Here is a 23,003-nt window from a genome sequence, read left to right on the forward strand (position 1 = left end):
TTTTTAAATTTTCTAACCTACCTGCCCGATTAAGGAATTTGACATTCCATACTTTGATCCGTAGAACGCCAGTTTTCTGTCTCCTTATAACGATGTCCTCCTGAGTAGTACCCGCCTGGAGGTCCGATTAAGGAACTATTTTACCTCAGGAAAAATTATGGCTGTAGTTTCCCCTTGATTTCAGCTGTTCACAGTACCAGCACAGCAAGGCCGTTTTGGTTAATGTTACAAGGCCAGATCAGTCAATCATTCAGACTGTCGCCCCTGCGACTACTGGAAAGGCTACTGCCCTCTTCAGGAACCACACGTTTATCTGGTTTCTCAACAGATACTCCTCCATTACAGTTGCACCTATGGTACGGCTGTCTGTATCGCTGAGGCATGAAAGCGTCCATACTAATGGCAAGGTCCATGGTTCATGGAAAGAGAATAATACTACCAGAAACTTAAAGCGACATTTATAAAATACCCTGTTGTTCTCATACTAGTCACAGTAGAATTCGTAATTTTATGTTATGTGGAATTTATCATCCTGTTCAGTTCGTCCTATTCGTTTTGAAGATCATAATATTACTGTATGAGCATTCATAACAGCAACATATCAATTTTAGCTGTGTAATTGACACAATATAAGTTTCAGTAAATCTAGAAAATGGGACTGTATGGGATATTGTGCTTCTCACCTATGTGGAATATTGTACTTATTACCGATGTGATACATCTACTCACAACTGTCGCCACTGCATGACAGTAATCAGCATTTTTGCATTCACAATGGCAAAGCTCAATAACATGTTCACCCTTTAAGGGGATAAATTTATTTATGGTTCCCACTACAACTGGAAACGTTAGTATGATATAAACGACTTTCTACATAATAATAAGTGTGGTAAGTGTCAAAAAAAAGCGATGAAAAACCTGACTCTAATGAAAAATGTGCAGGCGCCAACCTTAAATACCTAGATGAGATAACGACCTGGCGATTTGGTTTATGGATCGTGGAAACTGAACATCGGTACAAAATAGACTTGAAACTGAAGTGTGAATTAACTAAAGATCTTAAAAAACAGTCAAGTCTTCAAAAAGAGGTACGTGATCAAAACAACGAGCACTTATCGAGTTGTGGTCATACTGCTAGATTTATCGTCGACTGATTCGTCATCTAGCCTGTAGGTACCTGAAATGGCTTATCACTGTATAAGTGAACTGTCTCTTCATTGTGCTCGCCTAAGGAGTTAAGCTCTTTACAAGGAAATAGCAAATTCCTGGCTTGATGACACACAATCCTAGTATAGATAAAATGTTCCTAAACCAAAATTATTTCTTGTCGCTAGGAAAGAGAACAACACAAGAACACAAATAAAACTCAAAAATCTCTCTGACAGCTTGGAATAATTTTCCATCGGTACCACCGCTCCAGGTGGCTGGCACGGAAAGCTAATTGATAGCTGCTCCATGACGATATTTATAAATATACGTTCGTGCTCACAGCACTACACTGTGTGAGAACTGAAATTTGGTCGCTATATCAGCCCCCTGAGGGGAAGTGGAGCGCCATCCTGATAGCACGCCAGGAAGTGTACTGTCCATCCAGATCTCTTTGTATATCAGCTGCAGTTCTATGATAGGTTGTGACAGCATTGATGCCTGCGCTGGCACTGATATTGGTGGGCGAGGTCGTAAACCATTGGGTAGTGTATCATCACGTGAAACGTACGCTGCCTTTTCCTTGTCTATGGAAACAGTGGAAGGCTTGCCATTTACCAGTATCTTGAAGGTGTGTTCCCCTCATTGCAACACCACATAGGTGCTGGTGTGCAATGGTTGCAGTGAAGATCTGACACTGTCTGTGGGGAGCATGACATGGATGCCTGTAGATGTATCCCAAGAATGTAGGTTGCAAAGGTGCGATGTCTTGAAGCTTGAAATGGCTGAAGCCAGGCGATGTGTTCCCTCAGTCGACATGTGAAGTTGTTGTGATCGAGGCCAGGTAACTGCGAAAGTTGCATTTCCAGAAACTCTGCTGGTAGGTGCAAGATTTCGCCATATACAAGTTTTGGTGGTATCACGCCTAAATCGGGTTTATGTGTCGTTTGGAAGCCTAGTAATATCATCGGTAATTTTTTCTTCCAGTGTGAATCTTCGCTCATGATCGCCACTACGAGCAAGCAATGCCAGCGCTCAATAATATCACCACTGGCCATGTAGTAAATGGTGGTCCATGATGCGGTGTGATGCAGAACATAGTTAATTGGAGAACAGGTCCGACTCGAATTGGCAGCCATGATCAGTCGTTATATGCAGTGGACAAACAAAGCGAGAAATCCAACTTGATGTGAAGGTCGATGCCAAAGTTTCTGTGGGTATGTTATCCACCATGGTTCCTTCATGTCGAGTGTAAGGCAATCGACCACGCAAGGATATGTTGTTGCCCATAGGAAGAAGACAATTGGCCATGACGTCGATATGGATGTGTGTAAATCGCACATTAGTAATAGCAAAGTTCCCAGTCGGAGCACATGTGTGACGATTGATCTTGCTTCATTGGCATTTGACACACGTGTGGGTCCATTCATGGCAATCTTTTTGTATTCTTGGCCGCGCAAAGCAGTGAGAGACTAGGTGAACTGTTTGCCTGGCACATTATGCAGGTCGTCAAAGATGGGATTGGATTGCAAAACGATATTGGCAAGAATGATCTTGATTTTCCCACTGAGAGGTCACAGTGTATTTAGGTGTCAGTGATAGGCACATCGACTAACCTAAATTCCAGCGCTGTCGTTGGATCGTTTAAATAATTTTGAAGTTCTTGTCAGATTTCTAGTGCTTGAGTTGTTCGAAATGCCGTAGAGGTGAGACAGGCTATTGGCTGCCACATTGTCAGTATCAGATATGTGCCTGATATCTATGCTGAATTGCGCTATGAGTTGGTTGTGCTGGCAAGATGAGCACTTGTTTTTCTGCGGAATGCTTATGTTAATCTCTTAAGGTCTGTAAAATTCGTGTTGTGGACGGAAGTACTTTAAAGTCACGTCTATTTCGAGAAGTTCGCGATTGTAAGTGCTCAATGTCTATTGAGATGACGACAGCTTATGGTATTAGAACGCCAAAGATTGCCACTCAAGCTCATGGAATGTTGCAGAACCGCCTCGACCGCTACTTGACTCACATCGACCACCAGAGCAAGGGATGCTTCTAATTCTGAATGAGAGAGGAAAACTGCATCCTCTATCCTATGCTTCATCACTTCAAAGGTCAAACCCATGGCGTCAGTCCACTGGATTGGCAAAGTCCCATTGATTTTTGGGCTAACAAGTGTTGTGATAAGAGATTCTTGTAGACCACTGAATGTTGCAGTCTTGGGTGACAGAAGTCCAGCATGCCGAGAGAAAGCCGTAACTTCTAAACAATGCCTGGGTGCGTGATTGTAAGCTAGCTTCTGCTTCTCACGCCGAGGAAGTGAGCCCTTGGACGAAATTCGGGGCACAAAAAGCTCGATCTGTGGCTTTCCAAAAACACACTTGGCTGTGTTCAGTACCACACCATATTTATTTAGCCTTTCCAAGACTTTTATCAACTGTTGCTTATGTTTTTCCATGGTTGATGAGAATATGAGGATGTTGTCTAAGTACATGAAATAGTTTAGTCCTTGTAGTAGCAGATTCATAAATGGCTATCATACTTCTGTGACGTTTTGCAACTCGAATATCATATACAGATTCTTCAGCAATCCAAGTGGAGTGATGACTGCGGTTTTTGGAATGTCTTCTTCAACTTCAAATATTTGTGTGTACGCCACAGCACAGTATTATACTAAAAATTGTCACGCTGTGTAATGCATAATGTAGTAAAAGAACGGCATAACGATCTGACGTAATCAAGCATTAAAGGCATTGTGATCACTGCATGGATGCCGTGCACTATCTTCCATCGGCAAGAGATTGAGCAAGAGTAGCAGTGTAATCTCCCCTCTCTGCATGGCGTTAAATTCTGCCTTCGTGATTGCTAACTGTTCTGGATCCAAATATAATGCTCGACAGGAAACTGGCAGGTTGTCTGTGTCCTTGATATAATATACAGTATCATGACATACCTCTTTCGGTGCTCTTGGGGTCATGTCAACGCTAGGAGTCACTGAAGCAGGTGCATACATTCCGCAGCATCCGCCTGAACAACATTAGCTGAGCGCAGCACTGCACAGCGATGGAAACCCAAAACCACCAGGCTCATTACGCCATCCAATAATTGCATGTTTACCATATCTGTTAGGTGGTAGTAAACCAACAGATCAGCACTGATGATGCGCTCAGTGACATTTGCTATCGTAAAATCCCATATGAATGCTCAGCATGGCCCCAGGTCTAATTTCCTATGTTGGTTGCCATAGGTTGGTACTAAAGAGATGTTTACAGTGGACAGACAAATAAGGTTGCTGGTTTCTGATAGGGTATCAGGCTCTGGTGAAAAATACACAAGTCTGACCTGGTATCCATTAGATGATTTAGCCCAACTTCCGATGACTGATAAAAAGGCGCTGGGTTAACACTTGGCAATCAGAGGCAGTGCATGTATCTGACTGCCACTGGCACTTGGGTACAAAATGGTTCAAATGGCTCTGAGCACTATGGGACTTAACTACTGAGGTCATCAGTCCCCTAGAACTTAGAACTACTTAAACCTAACTAATCTAAGGACATCACACACATCCATGCCCGAAGCAGAATTCGAACCTGCGACCGTAGCGGCCTCGCGGTTCCAGACTGTAGCACCTAGAACCGCACGGCCACTCTGGCCGGCTGGCATTTGGGTACATTCATGGTGATGTGCACTATTGTGCCTGGGTCCAAAATCTACCGTGATACGAGCAGACGAAGTGCTGTTGTTGTTCATATGTCAGTGAGGTAGTAGAGGAATGACTTCTAGACCTCCTGCAGTACTGGTTTCTATTGTCACTGCATTCGTGGTGGGGTAGCAACTAGTCGAGTCGTTTTGTTAGAGTCTCGACCTTAGCTGTCAGATTATTGCAATCTGCCTTTGTGAGCATTGTTGATGTTAGGCTGTGACACATCACAGCCAGTGCACCACTCAGGGCAGAGAACATCGTTGATGATACTGGATTACATGACACTGTTGACATGTTGTTACACAGTGTCTCATGCACCAGCCGGAGCAAAAATATAGCATATGCTATCGTGTTGGTGATGTTTTTTCACCTGTGGAGACAAGCAGCTGCTCCATGATGTGTGCAGCAGGTTGTCCAGCACAGTTCCAGTGTCCAACTTGCTGTGCAGATGCCATAAATATTGGGAATGCTTTCAGTCTCCTATATCCTCTTGGGTTAGCACTTGCCAGAGGCGTTGCTCTTGTGATGCAGAATCCCAGTATCAATTCCAGTTTCAGCTTTTTGTATGCACCATCTCTGGGCAGTGCAGTGATGACATCTTCCACTTCTGTGGCGTACCAATGCTCCAGCTGACTAAATACCAATGCAAATTTAGTGGAGTCTGCTGTAATACCCACATAGAGGAAACTGCATGAACCACAGCGCCAGGTTGTGCAGCCAGAATGGAGCAAGCACATTGTAAGTGAGGAAACTGCCAGAATCGTCATGTCCGATGATGCCATCATACTTGTTTCATCTGCTGTCATTTCACAGGCTAGATCACATTGTGATCACCACTATGGCCATAATGCTAGATATGTCGTCGACCGGTTCATTGTCTAGCCTAAAGATGCGTGAAATGACTTATCACTGCATATGCGAACTGTCCCTTTATTGTGTTTGCCTAAGGAGTTAAACTCTTTACAAAACAATAGCAAGTTCGTGGCTTAATGGCACGCAATCCTAGTATAGATGAAATGTTTCTGAACAAAATTATTTCTTTTCGATAAGAAAAAGAGCACAAGAATACATACAAAAATCATACCATCTCTCTGATGGCTCGAAATAATTCACCATAGGTACCATCGCCCCTGATGTCTGGCATGGAAAGCCAACTGACAGCTGCGCTATAACGATATTTATATATATACGTTCGTGTGCGAGTGGCACAAGTCAACACTGCACTGCGCTATACTGCAACAGAACTGAAGCTCTGTAACTACAGAGTACTGGCATGAGCAGTGATGATTTGAATGAAACGAATTCTCAAAATGATGGTCCGATTTTGTGTTTCCTAAACAAAACACCACAGTTAAATCCCAGGAACAGGACAATATCTTACTTTTTAGTAAATTTTAAGTGCTGGACTTAGCTGAAAATGAAAAAAAAAACGAAAAAACTGGTCCAAGAAATTTATGTGCTGTTGATTGTAATTATACAATTGTCCAATCTGAAAGTGGTAAGAATCTTGAACAGAGGAATAAAGTAATTGTAATGGTGGATGGTCATGGTCAAGGATTTGCTCCTCTTATTAATGAACAGCATGTGAGAAATGCAAGTGCCTTCATAAAGCCTGGCACACCTATGTCCGGAATATGCAAACAAGGATGGTCCACAATAGAAGGAGTTTGTCCTCAAAAGGTTATACTGTGCTTCAAGGCAGGACAAATGAATGAATGAAAATCATAATGGTTGTGTTGTTGTTGTTGTGGTCTTCAGTCCTGAGACTGGTTTGATGCAGCTCTCCATGCTACTCTATCCTGTGCAAGCTTCTTCATCTCCCAGTACCTACTGCAACCTACATCCTTCTGAATCTGCTTAGTGTCTTCATCTCTTGGTCTCCCCCTACGATTTTTACCCTCCACACTGCCCTCCAATACTAAATTGGTGATCCCTTGATGCCTCAGAACATGTTCTACCAACCGATCCCTTCTACTGGTCAAGTTGTGCCACAAGTTTCTCTTCTCCCCAATCCTATTCAATACTTCCTCATTAGTTATGTGATCTACCCATCTAATCTTCAGCATTCTTCTGTAGCACCACATTTCGAAAGCTTCTATTCTCTTCTTGTCTAAACTATTTACCGTCCATGTTTCACTTCCATACATGGCTACACTCCACACACATACTTTCAGAAACGACTTCCTGACACTTAAATATATACTCGAAGTTAACAAATTTCTCTTCTTCAGAAACGCTTTCCTAGCCATTGCCAGTCTACATTTTATATCCTCTCTACTTCGACCATCATCAGTTATTTTGCTCCCCAAATAGCAAAACTCCTTTACTACTTGAAGTGTCTCATTTCCTAATCTAATACCCTCAACATCACCTGACTTAATTCGACTACATTCCATTATCCTCGTTTTGCTTTTGTTGATGTTCATCTTATATCCTCCCTTCAAGACACTGTCCATTCCGTTCAACTGCTCTTCCAAGTCCTTTGCTGTCTCTGACAGAATTACAATGTCATCGGCAAACCTCAAAGTTTTTATTTCTTCTCCATGGATTTTAATACCTACTCCAAATTTTTCTTTTGTTTCCTATGGTATAAGTAGTATATAGTTTTCTTGTGAGAAAAACGACCTTACACATTTCAGTGTTTATATAAAATCACAGGTTATACAAAATGAAACAAAAGAGTTATACAAAGTTTTATACTTGAGGGACATATATATGATACGTATCTGAAGGTCCTCGGTGTTTAAGGCGTCATAGTTTAAAATATCCGTAAAGTTCACTTGTACCATTATTGTTTCAAAATGTCTTCATAAAATGTCACTTGTATCACTATGCCTTTAAAGAATAAATTCTTTCCTCTGTAAGTAAGCTGTTTAGGTTTTTTTATTGGTAACGCCACCTCTGTATGAAAATCACTGGCTGTGCTGTGTGCAGTCTGTGGCTGCTTTGTATTGTTGTAATACTCGCCACTGTAGTGTTAGGCAGCTGGCCGTGAACAGCGCGTAGCGTTGCGCAGTTGGAGGTGAGCCGCCAGCAGTGGTGGATGTGGGGAGAGAGATGGCGGAGTTTTGAAATTTGTCATGAACTGATATGTATATTATGATTTTTCAACTCTATTAAGGTAAATACATTGTTTGTTCTCTATTAAAATCTTTCATTTTGCTAACTATCCCTATCAGTAGTTAGTGCCTTCCGTAGTTTGAATCTTTTATTTAGCTGGCAGTAGTGGCGCTAACTGTACTGCAGTAGCTTGAGTAGCGAAGATTTTGTGAGGTAAGTGATTTCTGAAAGGTATAGTTTAATGTTAACAGGGCCATTATTTTGTACGGATTTTGCAAGTCAGATTGCGTTGCGCTAAAAATATTGTGTGTCAGTTTAAGCACAGTCATATATAATTTCTCTAAGGGGACGTTTCATATGGCGACCCTGCCAGGATTCGAACCTGGAATCTTCTGATACGCAGTCAGAATTATTCTGATCTTTTATGCATGTACTTACGTCATAATTCCTGTAACACTGATGTATATGTTAGTTCGGTTCTTTTGTAAAGCCTGTACTACAAATGTTATCTGTATTGTTATGTTCTTTAATGATGTATTTTGTACCTTTGTTATTGTATTCTCATGTTATAAAATTGTAATTTACCCAGTTCATCAAACTAAGCAACCTGTAAGTATCATTTCACTGCACACGTTTCTGTTGGCCATAATATATGCACAGTATGTGAGAAGTTGGGACTGTTAGTGTTTGCACGTGTGTTAATAATTCAGCAAGGGACTGGATAACAGCATTGCTGGTTCTAAGGACAATTCCAAAAACTTTGTGAGTGCGCAAGTGGTGGTTATGGGCCTGCTATATTATCCACAAGACTCTTCAATGGTGATTGTGCACCTTCACACTCACAACAGATGGCTGCTGGCCATCTCTACAAGGACTACAGTGGGTCTTCATCTTTGATGACCCACCAATACCATTATTTCTACAAGGACTGCAGTGGGTCTGCACCTCTGGTGGCCCACCAATACCACAATCTCTACCAGGACTGCAGTGGGTCTGCACCTCTGGTGGCCCACCAATACCGTAATCTCTACCAGGACTACAGTGGGTCTACTCTGTGATGACCTGCCTACCAATATTCTTCAAAACTTCGAATGACTCTGCTGTGGGTTTGCTCTGTTGTGACCCATTACTTGTCTGCATGTCGAGAGTCATCACTGTCTTTCCGTTGGAAGGACAACACTACTTCTTCAAGACTGCATGGAAATCCACTACTTCCGTGTGCATTGTCTTTTACTGCTCAGACTTTGAGAAAACAAAAGGCAGTTTTACTGTGATGAATGATCGGGACTGTCTTTATGGACTGTGAGAAAATTTGAGCTTTTGACCAACATTGTATTAATAAGTGCGTGCATTTGATATCTTTCTTACTGTAATTATGAAAAATTTTTTCAAATCTGTATTGGCCAGTGCCCAAAACAATTTGTAAAATTTTTTGTGGGGAGCATGGGGGCTATGTAAGTAGGCTGTTTAGGTTTTTTTTATTGGTAACGCCACCTCTGTATGAAAATCACTGGCTGTGCTGTGTGCAGTCTGTGGCTGCTTTGCATTGTTGTAATACTCGCCATTGTAGTGTTATTCAGCTGGCTGTGAACAGCGCGTAGCGTTGTGCAGTTGGAGGTGAGCCGCCAGCAGTGGTGGATGTGGGGAGAGAGATGGCGGAGTTTTGAAATTTGTCATGAACTGATATGTATATTATGATTTTTCAACTCTATTAAGGTAAATACATTGTTTGTTCTCTATTAAAATCTTTCATTTTGCTAACTATCCCTATCAGTAGTTAGTGCCTTCCGTAGTTTGAATCTTTTATTTAGCTGGCAGTAGTGGCGCTCGCTGTATTGCAGTAGCTTGAGTAGCGAAGATTTTGTGAGGTAAGTGATTTCTGAAAGGTATAGTTTAATGTTAACAGGGCCATTATTTTGTACGGATTTTGCAAGTCAGATTGCGTTGCGCTAAAAATATTGTGTGTCAGTTTAAGCACAGTCATATATAATTTCTCTAAGGGGACGTTTCACCTCTTACTCGCTTTCATTCACTTCATCACTATCACAGTTGTCAGGGTAGCATTCTTCATCACCTGGCTGCGCAGTGTACTGTGGGAAGTGTGCAAGACAATTCTGACTTCTGACACGACCATGGGTACGACCACAAGGGCGACTACGACGTCCTGGTTGATTTTCTGGTGAGCTCTGAATCGGTGTCAGACTCTTATAGAAGTTGTGGTACACTGGAGGAATAAACTGTAACAACGACGTCAAGTCTTCAAGTTTTACTTGCTTTAAACATACTGGTCCATGTCAAAGTAGTGGAAGTTGTTCAGGTATTGTTCCAGAACTGCATGGAGGTGCAAGATTTACTTTTCGAAATTGTATGTCTTCGTTCAATGACTCCTTGATGAAGAATGATTTTGGTTCAGCTTTTCTGTATTGCATCCATCTGAGTGTTAACCAGTATTTGCTTCTCAGTGTCTATTTTTCTGTTAATGGAAGTTTTGCAATTGGTTCTGTAGATAGGAAATCATCTTGCTTCATTTCTTTCACACGAAATGTCACCCTGAAATTTTCTACAAACTTCTTCCAATCCTGTGGCAAAAATATAAATTGGGTTTGCTTTTTCTTCCTCTCAACGTGGGAAAAATCAGCATCATTTTCAAGGTATCTATGTCCAGGCACAAGGAGCTTATGATCAACAATTTCAATAGATATCTGAGCAACAACATAGAGCCAAAATCGAGCAATTATTCGGTTTCCGTTTTTCCCAACGCAACTATCACTGTAGGTAATAACAGGTTTAATATCAGATGGCAATAATTACACATGCTTCAGTAATCAAGAACCAATTTCTGTAGGTCCACATGAGGCAGTATTTTCAGACCACATATACATGAAAGCATGATCTGTTCTACAGTCAAGTATTCCAAGATTAAATGTCTAAAGGTGTCTCTTGTAGTAAATAACATTGGTTGTTAACATTGGAGTTGATAATGTTTTTTCTAGGTCGAAGGTAAGTACATGTGTTGAGCCTTATTTTGACTTCTGTATATCTCCTTTCTCAGCGGCTCTTGCTTGCTCGACTTTCCTTGGGTGAAACTCTTTCTCCAGCTTTAGATTGTTAATTTTACTGGTATCTACGTCTGCTTTGATTAATTTTCTAATCGGTCACAAGAGTTGCATGTATCAATCCTTAGCCTATAAAATGATAGATTAAATTCTAAATTTAACATTTTAGGGTAAATGCAGGCCTTCACTGGCAAAATGTTTTCTTCCTCACACTTCTTAGTATAAAGCATATTGATTTTTTAGACAGATAAATCTGGTGACAGGTATTTCCTGTAAGGATTATGTTTATGAGAATAGTCATTTGTGTAATGAGGAATGCTTTTTATCTTCTGGTATTTTATTTCCAGGAGCACGTTTACCTCGGTGATCAACCGGAGATAGGCCATCGACTCTTGGTTTGTATAATGCAGCTGTGGTAAACTGGCGATTGCCCTTACACACTCGATTACCATGACAGTACTTTGTGTCTTTTAGTTCTTACAGTTTTGTTTTGGACGTCTTGGTTTGGCAGTTGAAAGATATTTTACTATGGAGGACGTTTGTTGTTGCCAAGAAACAGTTTTCCGAAACCCTTCATGGATAGTTCTTCGCTTTTCTTCTATGAAAGTCCTGCATTCATATCGGCAGATATGTTGAAATGGCTGGATGACTCTTGCATGCATAGTTTTTCCTGTTGTAGATGTATATTCTTGTTCCAGCTTTCTTAGGCATTTTCTTTCCATGACTCTACATTCCTTTTTCTCTTTCCTGAAAAAACGTCTTCTTGAGTTTTTTAACTGTGTTATGGATTTTTTTTATTGCTAGGGTTTTTTCTGGCTTACTACGATCTTCTTTTTCATCAGAAGATAATGCATTTGGATAGAAAAGGAAATATACTATTGAAGCATCGATATAAAGCAAATGTCTATACAATACTCAGTTTCATACATATAGTTCCCAAAATAATCTCGTCGTTTTGGTGAATGTAATTGTGTCAAAGGAATGCTAACGTACCTCAAGGATGTTATGCATTTCAGTCACATACCAGTACAAGTGACAATATTTTTGTGACACTATTTTTCACATGGAACATAGTTTTTGTTGACAGTAAGGAGAAGGTGTTATGCTAGTTTGATGTGTGCTTATATACTAAAAAAATAGTTTAAGACATTTCTAATGGCCACAAGTCATTGAAAATTTCAAAACAATACCTTATGTAATCACTAAAATGTTACACAAAATTCTTGAACTTTAGTTACCTTGAACAGGAACATAATCTTCGTTTGCGACTGAATCATAACCTGATAAATCGTCATCAGTCGTTTCTGAACAACACTGAATACCTTAAAAGGTAGAATTACTCATTTCTGATCGAGATTTCATCCGAAATTGAGAGCCTAAATCGTGATTCTTTGGAGCGTCTGCCGTGTTGTTGCTTGCACCGTCCTGACACTGCCTATCGATTGTGGTTAGATAACTGTAGTAGCTGAATGGTCAGCATGACGGATTGCCAATCCTATGGGCTCGGATTAGATTCCCTGCTGGGTCGGGGAATTTTCTCCGCCCAGAGACTGGGTGTTGTGCTGCCTCATCATCATCCTATCATCTTAATCGACTGCAGCTCGCCGAAGTGGGGTCAAATTGAAAGATCGGCACCCGGCGAATGGTCTGCCCAATGGGGGGCCCTAGCCATACGACTAAATTAAATAAAAAAGATGAATGTAGTTATACCACATATCGGTAGATGGCAGACATTAACAGTAGGCACCGGATCTTCGTGCCACCGCAGTCCAACATAACAGTCGCGACACTTCGGCTCTACTTTGTTGCCTACTGCGCCAGCAGCAGGCCATGCGGCCAGTAAGTTAAACTGTTGAGTTCGGCGCGCTCGTGAAAGCGAAAGCGAATAGTAGTTGTTTATTTTGTTTTGTACAACGGTTGCAGCAACAAGAACGATCATGTTACTATACTGCATCGTCAGGACTCGCTTGTAAATTACATGTATATTGATGATTAATGTTTTGTTTTAGGGGTAGAAAATGGCTAGTGAATAGCAGATGAGAAGATCTAATGAAAAACATCCTGTTTACCTTTAGAAAAATGTTAAGTTTTGTCCGTTTGACATCGAACAAAACCAGTTCATGAATTCAGACGATAATAAACTCGTGTGGTGTACAGTTAACCACATTCCAAATAAACCATCTCAGCTGAAGATGGTGAGGTAACTGCCACAGAGGCTCGACAATCCGTCTAAAGCTGTAAACTACTCCTACAGCACAAAAGCATCCAGTTCAACTCTCCATTTATCAGTGCCAGATTCATCTGAATCGCTAACACAGACCTGCTTCGATGATGAAGTGATAAAACTAAGAGCAGTTACTCGGGTTTAGAAAAAGCGTGTGGAGTATCAGAATGTGCAGGTAGCTACACTTCATGCAAAACTGTTATGGGACAAGGAAAGTGCCTATGATTTTAAGTACAGACAGTAACAGAAACTGTATCAGAAGGGTCAAGTGAAGAAGAACAAACAAATTTTGAAGACTATAGGATCCCAATATTAAAAAAAAAAGATGCCGTTGGCTTGTTGATAAACCATCTGCAAGATGGAAAGACAAAACTAAGCTCTTTGCTCTAAATTTATTATATTACAGGCATACAGGTTTTGTCAGAATGTTTTATGTTTCCGTCAGTGTGTACATTACAGATGTATGTGGAAGGCATACAAATAAAATGTAAGATAAGCGACAATATGTTCCACCTTTTAAAGCAGAAGGTACAGTATTTCTCTGATATTGATAAACCAGTATATATGTCATTGGATGAAAAGTCTCTAATGGCAAATTTAACAAACGATAGCACTTCTGACAGTGTTATTGGCCTTGAGGATTTGGGGTTTACACTCGCAGTATATTTCTCCAACTATATGGTAGTTGCTTGCACCACTTAGAATTATCTAAAGATGAAGGTCGTACTTGTGGCAACAGGCGACAATGACTAAAATACAGTAGGCCTATGAAAAGACAAATGGGACATCGATTCCTTTTGCATGTAGAGGTACATGTCTGTGCTGTATGTGCCTGTATCTGTGTGTTTATATTCCGTTGATATCAACATGGTAAGTTGCAATTCTATCCAACATCACAAGTGTTTCGTCATGAACATATTGTAACTTGTCACTGGATTTATGAGTTTTATCCCTACTTGTGCTTATTTTAGAATCATTTTTAGGAACATCTATGTCTTCTGATATTACACAAACTCTTGGAGGCAGAAAAGTAATTCAAATATTTTCTAAATCACTTAGGAAAGGGATGCAAAACAAACATGATGCTTACAACGCATCTGAAGTTCTCCTTCATGGCCGCTTTGAGTGCTATTGTCGTTCCAGCAGTCAAATGGTAACAACTTTTGCAGCAGTGAGTGTCGCGATTATGTTAGACTGTGGTGCCACTGACAAGTATCCCTTGTTTCATGGTTGAAAGTGTACTTAAGTCAGTTTTGCAAAAAATTTCACATATGCTGTGCTGGTTTTCACCCATTCAAATTATGTAAACAGAAAAGAAACTTGCAAAGCAAAACTGGAATTAAAATAAGTGCTTAGACAGCTGACACATAAAAATGCTTTTGTGCTAAATATCCCACACTATACATCTTGCCGTTGTGATCGTCAGTCAACAGGGAAATTGCTGCTGCCAATGAACAAAAATCAGTGTTATGTAAATGCACAACTCCTAGATATTAACAACATTGGCCACAGATTCCACATGTCACTTGAGTTACACCTTAATAGTCTGGGAGAAAACTTCTCATTAAAAATATAATCAGTAGTACCAAGAATACGAATCAAATACTCAAAAGTGAAATCATATTAAACTGGCACTCCCATAGTATGGTGAGATAACACCAACACCTCCATCATCAACAACGTTAGCAGAAAAAACACCTTGTGTGACATGCTTCTAGGAAGAATCCTCAGCCACCCTAAGAAGAGGCAGACTAAGTCATCTGATGTATTTCACTTGGAGCAGCCAGATGACAGGAAGAAACTTCAGCCACCCAAGGATGAGGCAGACTAAGTCATCTGATACATTTCACTTGGGGCATCTAGATGACAATAGTAGAGTATTTTGTGTGTCACCAGTTAGACAAGGAGACTCAAAACATCAAGGCAAAATGTGTGTTTTTCTTGCATATTAATGTACATTCTCTTAAAAATAAATTTAGAGCAATGGAAGGCTGGTTGGAAGAATTAAATTGAATTAAGTGCATTTTATTGATACCAATTAGCAACATGTTACTATAGAACAAATCTGAAACATGGTGGTGTTTCAGTCTTTATCAAGGAAACAAATAATTTAGAATATGGAACTACAGATTAAAGTTCGTTTTGTAAAGAAGCTGTTTCTAAAGTTTCAGCTACACTGATACTAAGAAAGGGGCTAATAGCTGTAGCAGACTACCATTCCCCTAGTAATAACGGAGAAGTATTTATAGAAAATCTTGAAAATTGATAATAATGCTGTTACAATAAAAAACTATAGAGTATTGATATTTGGTTATACTAAGACAGACTTTATGTATAGGGCTAAAAATGTGAAGCCCTATTATTAAATTAAGATTACTGAACTTCTACTACCTAAATGGCAAATCTAGCAGCTCATTGGCTGCTTAGGTATTACAGTCTTCGACTTTCAGCCAAATAACTGTAAACCTCAGGATTCCATATCATAGAGGGTCATGGCTTAGGAACCCTCTACACAACAAAACAAACAATTTTTTAACATTTCTTCAACTCTTGGTAATCGGACCAAACAATTAACATAAACTGAATCAGTTAAAAACCAATCTTAACCACTAATGACGTATCTGTCAATGAATCAACATAGAAACATTTAGAATTATTAGTGGAAAACTTTGACTCATGTAGTGCCATATGTCACAAAAACACCCAAAGTAGAACCAGTGTAATAAACCTCAAGAACTGAGGAAGTAGTACACGCCACATCCGAGCAAACTTAGGAAGGAAATGATAGTGCACTATGACACATTGCATCAGAGTCGAGTGAGAAGAAAATTTATTCAGTAGGAAGAAGAGCATATATATTAGAAATTAGAGCAGCCAACAAGAAAGCCACTGACAACAATAATTCAATTTCACAAATAAGTGTAAAGCAATGTGGAAAGTTATTAAAACAGAGATAAGCTCTGAAAATAATCACAGCAACATTCCAGATCAAGCAAATACTGTAAATGACACTTTATCAATACTGACTCAAATAAAGTTGAAGTTTTACTCCCACCTCAAGATAATAAACTGTATAACAACTTCAAGCAAGTTAGTGAAGCAACTGCTAAAATTAGCAACTCAAAAGCAGAAGATTCCTACAGACCTTCGAATTATGTAATAAAATATACAGGATATAACATAAACGTACAGCACAAACAGGACACATTCCTCACATGTAGATGAAGAAACTATGTTATATGAACATAGGTCTGGAAACGCTTTATTTCCATGTTAAAACTCATTTTCTTTGACTCATTAATCATGGGCACACATAGGAACTGAATGCACCAGCATACTACACGCAACTTTTTCTTGCAGAAGATGTTCAGTATGCCCTCCATGGGCATTGATAAATGCATCAATTCACCATCATAGTGAATCTCGGCTGTCCTGATGTAGCACTAGAGTATTGAGTATGGTTTTACAGCGTTACATAATACTGGCCCGGAGACTCTGAACATTTTGTCCTGGGGTTCCTTGCACAAGAGCCTTCAAATGTCCCCACAAATAAAAGTCCAGTGTCTTTAGGTCCAGAGAGCGAAGGTGCCAGTCAATTCATCCATCTCTGCTTATTCATCAAGTCTATTACAAAGGTCGTTCAAAAAGTTTTGCACAGTCGCCTCTAATTTTTTTAATTTTTTGCAGAAGGTGAATGAAATTTTTTTGACTTTTACACCATCGCTTGACACAGGAAATAAGGTCTTTCTCACTATCAAATGTTTTACCGCACAGGTGGGCCTTCAGACGACCAAAGAGGTAAAAATCAGACAGAAGCAAGTCCGGACTGTAGGGAGGATGAGGATCAATTTTCCAACCCAATTTCCTGATTTTCTCCTGTGTCATAAAGACTGTATGGGGTTTGGCATTGTCATGGTGTAGTCTGATGAGCCGACCCTCAAGCTGAGGTCTGTGGATCTAGATGGCACGTCACAGCTTATCCAACGATAAACAGTAATGGTCCCAGTTCATTGTCTAGCCAGGTTCCTAAAAGTTTCTGCCATTGATGGTCTACCACATCGTGTATTGTCCAGGAGAGAGAAATCGCCTTCTTTAAAGTTCTGCAACCACCACTGGATACTGCTGCAATCCACTGTGTCCTGCCCATAAACAGGGAGCAACTTCCTGTGAATCGATGTGACAGAGTCATCGCCGATCTTGAAGAGGAACTCCATCACCGACCATTGTCGCAACCTGACATCTACTTCACTGTCCATTATGGCTCACCTGTAAATAAAAGAAAATACTTTTATTTACCAACTTATAGCTAAATGTTCCAAGTATGTTAACAAAAAATTTCATTCTCCTCCTGCAAAAAATAAAAAAAACTAGAGAGGACTGTGCAAAAATTTTTGAACACTCTTTGTATTTAGAAGCCAATAGACAGTCACACTAAAATGAGGAGATGATCCATCGTGCATGAAGTACATGTTTTGTCACACAGCTAAAGGCACATCCGCTAACAGGTGAGATAGAACCTTCTCTATGAAATTATGACAACTTTTTCCATTGAGCCCGGGTGGAAGAAAGTGAGGCCCTACCAAACAGTCATCAATTATGATGGCCCAAACATTGTCATAAAATCTTTCTTGATGACTTGGTTCAACATTTGCGTGATGATTCACGTCTGTCCATACATGCTGACTATGAAAATTTACAATCTGATATCATTGAAACGACGCCTCATCTGTAAGTAGCAACGTTGCACTGAATTTAGGGTTGTCGCTTTGTTAAATAAACCATTCACAGAGGAATACCCATGCAGGAAAATCAGCTGCCGATAGTGCCTGCACACACTGCCAATGGTATGGATACAGTTGGTCCTCTTGTAACATTCGCCAGATAGTCATGTAGTCAACATTCCGTGTTGCAGCTGCGTGTCTTGTAATGGCACTTGGCTCATCGTCAGCTGCACAAAGAAGTGTCGCCTCCCATTGAGATGTCTGCGTCCTTCTAGGCCTCCCATAGTAGCGAGTATTAGTTTTAAATCCCCATGTTTCCTAAGATTACGATCAATGGCTTCCAACATTTTCCTGTCAGGGCACCGATGTCCTTGACGTTTCTCTCAGTACACACATTGAGCTTGAGCACCATTGCTGTCAGCTAATTCATGCATCAAATAGGAATCTGCCATATTTGTACCTGTGTCCACTGCCATTGCATGAGCCAAGCCTGTGATTAACTCTATTTAGTAACCTGTGTGTTATCAGTGGTCACACCAATCGGTGAAAAGTTGATGTTACCTGTAAACAAGCAGTGATGTACATCCATGGACACAGGGACTTGCAAGTCAAAACACCAGTGGTGCACAACATAGCCAGACATCACCAAGAGTGCATGTTCCCCATGACTCTAATGTTCTGTTCTTATGCATTTCCCATGATTAATGAATTGGAGAAAATGAGTTGTAACATGGAAACAAAGCACTGCTGGACACATTTTCACATAACATAATGACTTCGTGTATGTGTGAGGAATGTGTCCTGCAGTTAGTGCTGTACATTTGTTTACATGTTGTATAAAGAAAGAACTACTACTGCTACAAACCAAAATCATTATCCAAATGCTAAGTGAAGGAATCCTCTCAGACTGCCTAAAAATCTGTTGTAACCCATACCCATAATAAAGTTGATGAAGCCTTCTCTTATAACTATCATCCCATCTCACTCATACCAATCATATAACAAATTATAGAATATAGTATGTGCAAACAGATGAGCGAGCACTTCGAGCAAAATAATCTACTTAGCACCTCATAATATGGTTTCATACCTTATTTTTCCACAGTCAAAGTAGATGAGACCATCATCACAAAAAGATATTATTATTTTGAAAGTAGGGAAAGAACCTGTGCAACTCTTCTGAATTTGAGTAAAGCTTTTGATGCTGTCCCCCATAGTGTACCAATCAAAAAGCTCCAGTAATATGGAGTTGGAGAGAATGCTCTGCACCTTATTGAGTCATACCTACACAATAGGGAGCAGATGTTAGCAATAAACAACCAAAGATCAGACTCATAATCTGTTACAAAAGGTGTTCCACAGGACTAAATACAGGATCCTTTCCTGTTCATTATATACACTCCTGGAAATGGAAAAAAGAACACATTGATACCGGTGTGTCAGACCCAACATACTTGCTCCGGACACTGCGAGAGGGCTGTACAAGCAATGATCACACGCACGGCACAGCGGACACACCAGGAACCGCAGTGTTGGCCGTCGAATGGCGCTAGCTGCGCAGCATTTGTGCACCGCCGCCGTCAGTGTCAGCCAGTTTGCCGTGGCATACGGAGCTCCATCGCAGTCTTTAACACTGGTAGCATGCCGCGACAGCGTGGACGTGAACCGTATGTGTTGACGGACTTTGAGCGAGGGCGTATAGTGGGCATGCGGGAGGCCGGGTGGACGTACCGCCGAATTGCTCAACACGTGGGGCGTGAGGTCTCCACAGTACATTGATGTTGTCGCCAGTGGTCGGCGGAAGGTGCACGTGCCCGTCGACCTGGGACTGGACCGCAGCGACACACGGATGCACGCCAAGACCGTAGGATCCTACGCAGTGCCGTAGGGGACCGCACCGCCACTTCCCAGCAAATTAGGGACACTGTTGCTCCTGGGGTATCGGCGAGGACCATTCGCAACCGTCTCCATGAAGCTGGGCTACGGTCCCGAACACCGTTAGGCCGTCTTCCGCTCACGCCCCAACATCGTGCAGCCCGCCTCCAGTGGTGTCGCGACAGGCGTGAATGGAGGGACGAATGGAGACGTGTCGTCTTCAGCGATGAGAGTCGCTTCTGCCTTGGCGCCAATGATGGTGGTATGCGTGTTTGGCGCCGTGCAGGTGAGCGCCACAATCAGGACTGCATACGACCGAGGCACACAGGGCCAACACCCAGCATCATGGTGTGGGGAGCGATCTCCTACACTGGCCGTACACCACTGGTGATCGTCGAGGGGACACTGAATAGTGCACGGTACATCCAAACCGTCATCGAACCCATCGTTCTACCATTCCTAGACCGGCAAGGGAACTTGCTGTTCCAACAGGACAATGCATGTTCGCATGTATCCCGTGCCACCCAACGTGCTCTAGAAGGTGTAAGTCAACTACCCTGGCCAGCAAGATCTCCGGATCTGTCCCCCATTGAGCATGTTTGGGACTGGATGAAGCGTCGTCTCACGCGGTCTGCACGTCCAGCACGAACGCTTGTCCAACTGAGGCGCCAGGTGGAAATGGCATGGCAAGCCGTTCCACAGGACTACATCCAGCATCTCTACGATCGTCTCCATGGGAGAATAGCAGCCTGCATTGCTGCGAAAGGTGGATATACACTGTACTAGTGCCGGCATTGTGCATGCTCTGTTGCCGGTGTCTATGTGCCTGTGGTTCTGTCAGTGTGATCATGTGATGTATCTGACCCCAGGAATGTGTCAATAAAGTTTCCCCTTCCTGGGACAATGAATTCACGGTGTTCTTATTTCAATTTCCAGGAGTGTATATACGATTTATGCTCGTCCTTAATGTGTCAGGCTGTATTGTACGTAGAAGATACAACTCTAATCACAGAAGTTGGCAATCTTCTTCTGGAGCTGCAACGTAATGTAACTGTAGCAATGGACCAATGCACTTATTATTTACAAATTAATAACAATAAAACTTAACACATAGTCTTCTATTTAAGTGTCTTCAATGTAGCTCACAAGTTTCCACTTCCAACAGAAACTCAGCTGGTTTAGCCACACAGAAAAATTATGTTACAAACTGTCTCATGTCATTTACCTGTTGTACAAACTGAGGGATAACGTAAGCAGTACCCCACTAATGTACGCATGTTTTGCATTTTTCCACTCCCATCTCACCTATGGAACTCTTCTATGCCGAAACTACCCCAGCTGAAAAACTGCCTTAACTACATTCATGTGGCAACAAAAAAGGCTATCGGATATATAACAGCAGTTAATCCAAGAAAACCTTTTATAGATCACTTAAAAGAACTCAATATTATGACAGTCGCTAGCCTTTATATGTATAGTTGTCTTCTAAATGTAGTAGACTATATTGAGGTGCTCAACAGCCACAAATATCTGCGCCCCAGATTTTTCAACAGACTTCCAAAACCTGCTCATTGTGTTCCCTACAGTGCATATGAAGGTATTTTAGCAAAGTAGCTTAAAAAGAAACCATACTGCCCCGTAAAAGATTGTGAGGAATCAGACTTAAGTGAGATAAACTTCTGACTAATTAAGTGGGGTTTGCAAATGCAACAACAGTGTCGCGGCAGCTAGTGGTGTACTGGAGCTGCATTGCAGTTGCATGTGTGAACTCATACTTTTTAGTGGCGTAAATTTAGAGATGCAACTTTTGTCTCGCCTCAAGAAGTGCAGCTGGGTTGTACTTTGTTGCGCCACTTATCTACCACCACTGCTCTCTGGCGGGAGTTTTTCGAAAAACGAGTATTGTACAGTACTCCATTCGATTTCAACGTGTTTTTATTTTATTTCTGAAAACAATGAAAACGGTGGTCGACAGGTACACTTTCGCAGCTTGTAGAGCTACAAGAACAGCAACCTATGTTTGATTTTCTGCAGCAGTGTGCGTCTGTGTGTGTGTGTGTGTGTGTGTGTGTGTGTGTGTGTGTGTGTGTGTGTGTATGTTTGTGTGTGTGTGTGTGTGTGTGTGTGTGTGTGTGTGTGTGTGAGAGAGAGAGAGAGAGAGAGAGAGAGAGAGAGAAGAGAGAAAGAGCTCAACATTACACTATGTGATGAAAAGCATCCGGGCACCCCCAAAAACATGCGTTTTTCATATTAGGTGCATTGTGATGACACCTACTGCCAGGTACTCCATGTCACCGACCTCAGTAGTCATTGTACATCGTGAGAGAGCAGAACGGGGCACTCCACGGAACTCACGGACTTCGACCGTGGTCAGGTGATTGGGTGTCACTTGTGTCATACGTCTGTACGCGATATTTCCACACTCCTTAACATCCCTAGGTCCACTTTTCCCAATGTGATAGTGAAGCGAAAACATGAAGGGACACATACAGCACAAAAGCGTACAGGCTGACCTCGACTGTTGACTAACTGTGACCCCCGACAGTTGAAGAGTGTCGTAATGTGCAATAGGCAGACGTCTATCCAGACCATCACACAGAAACTCCAAACTGCATCAGGATCCAATGCAAGTACTATGGCAATTAGGCAGGAGGTGAGAAAAATTGGAATTCATGGTCGAGCAGCTGCTCATAAGCTCACATCATGCCGGTAAATTCCAAACGACGCCTCACTTGGTATAAGGAGTGTAAACATTCGGCGACTGAACAGTGGAAAAACGTTGTGTGGAGTGACGAATCACGGTACACACTGTGGCGATTCGATGACAGGGTATGGGCATGACATGGGTATGGCGAGTGCCTGGTGAACGTTATCTGGCAGTGTGTGTTGGGCCAACAGTAAAATTCAGAGGCGGTGGTGTTATGGAGTGGTCGTGTTTTTCATGGAGGGGCTTGCGCCCCTTGTTGTTATGCGTGTAACTATCACAGCACAGGGCTACATTGATGTTTTAAGCACCTTCTTGCTTCCCACTGTTGAAGAGCAGTTCGGGGATGGCGATTGGATCTTTCAACACGATCGAGCACCTGTTCATAATGCAGCACCTGTGGTGGAGTAGTTAGATGACAACAACATCCCTGTAATGGACTGGCCTGCACAGAGTCCTGACCTGAGTCCTATAGAACACCTTTGCAATGTTTTGGAACGCCGACTTCGTTCCAGGCCTC

The sequence above is a fragment of the Schistocerca serialis genome, chromosome 6 (genome assembly GCF_023864345.2).
Source record: "Schistocerca serialis cubense isolate TAMUIC-IGC-003099 chromosome 6, iqSchSeri2.2, whole genome shotgun sequence".
In the NCBI taxonomy this organism is placed as follows: Eukaryota; Metazoa; Arthropoda; class Insecta; order Orthoptera; family Acrididae; genus Schistocerca; species Schistocerca serialis.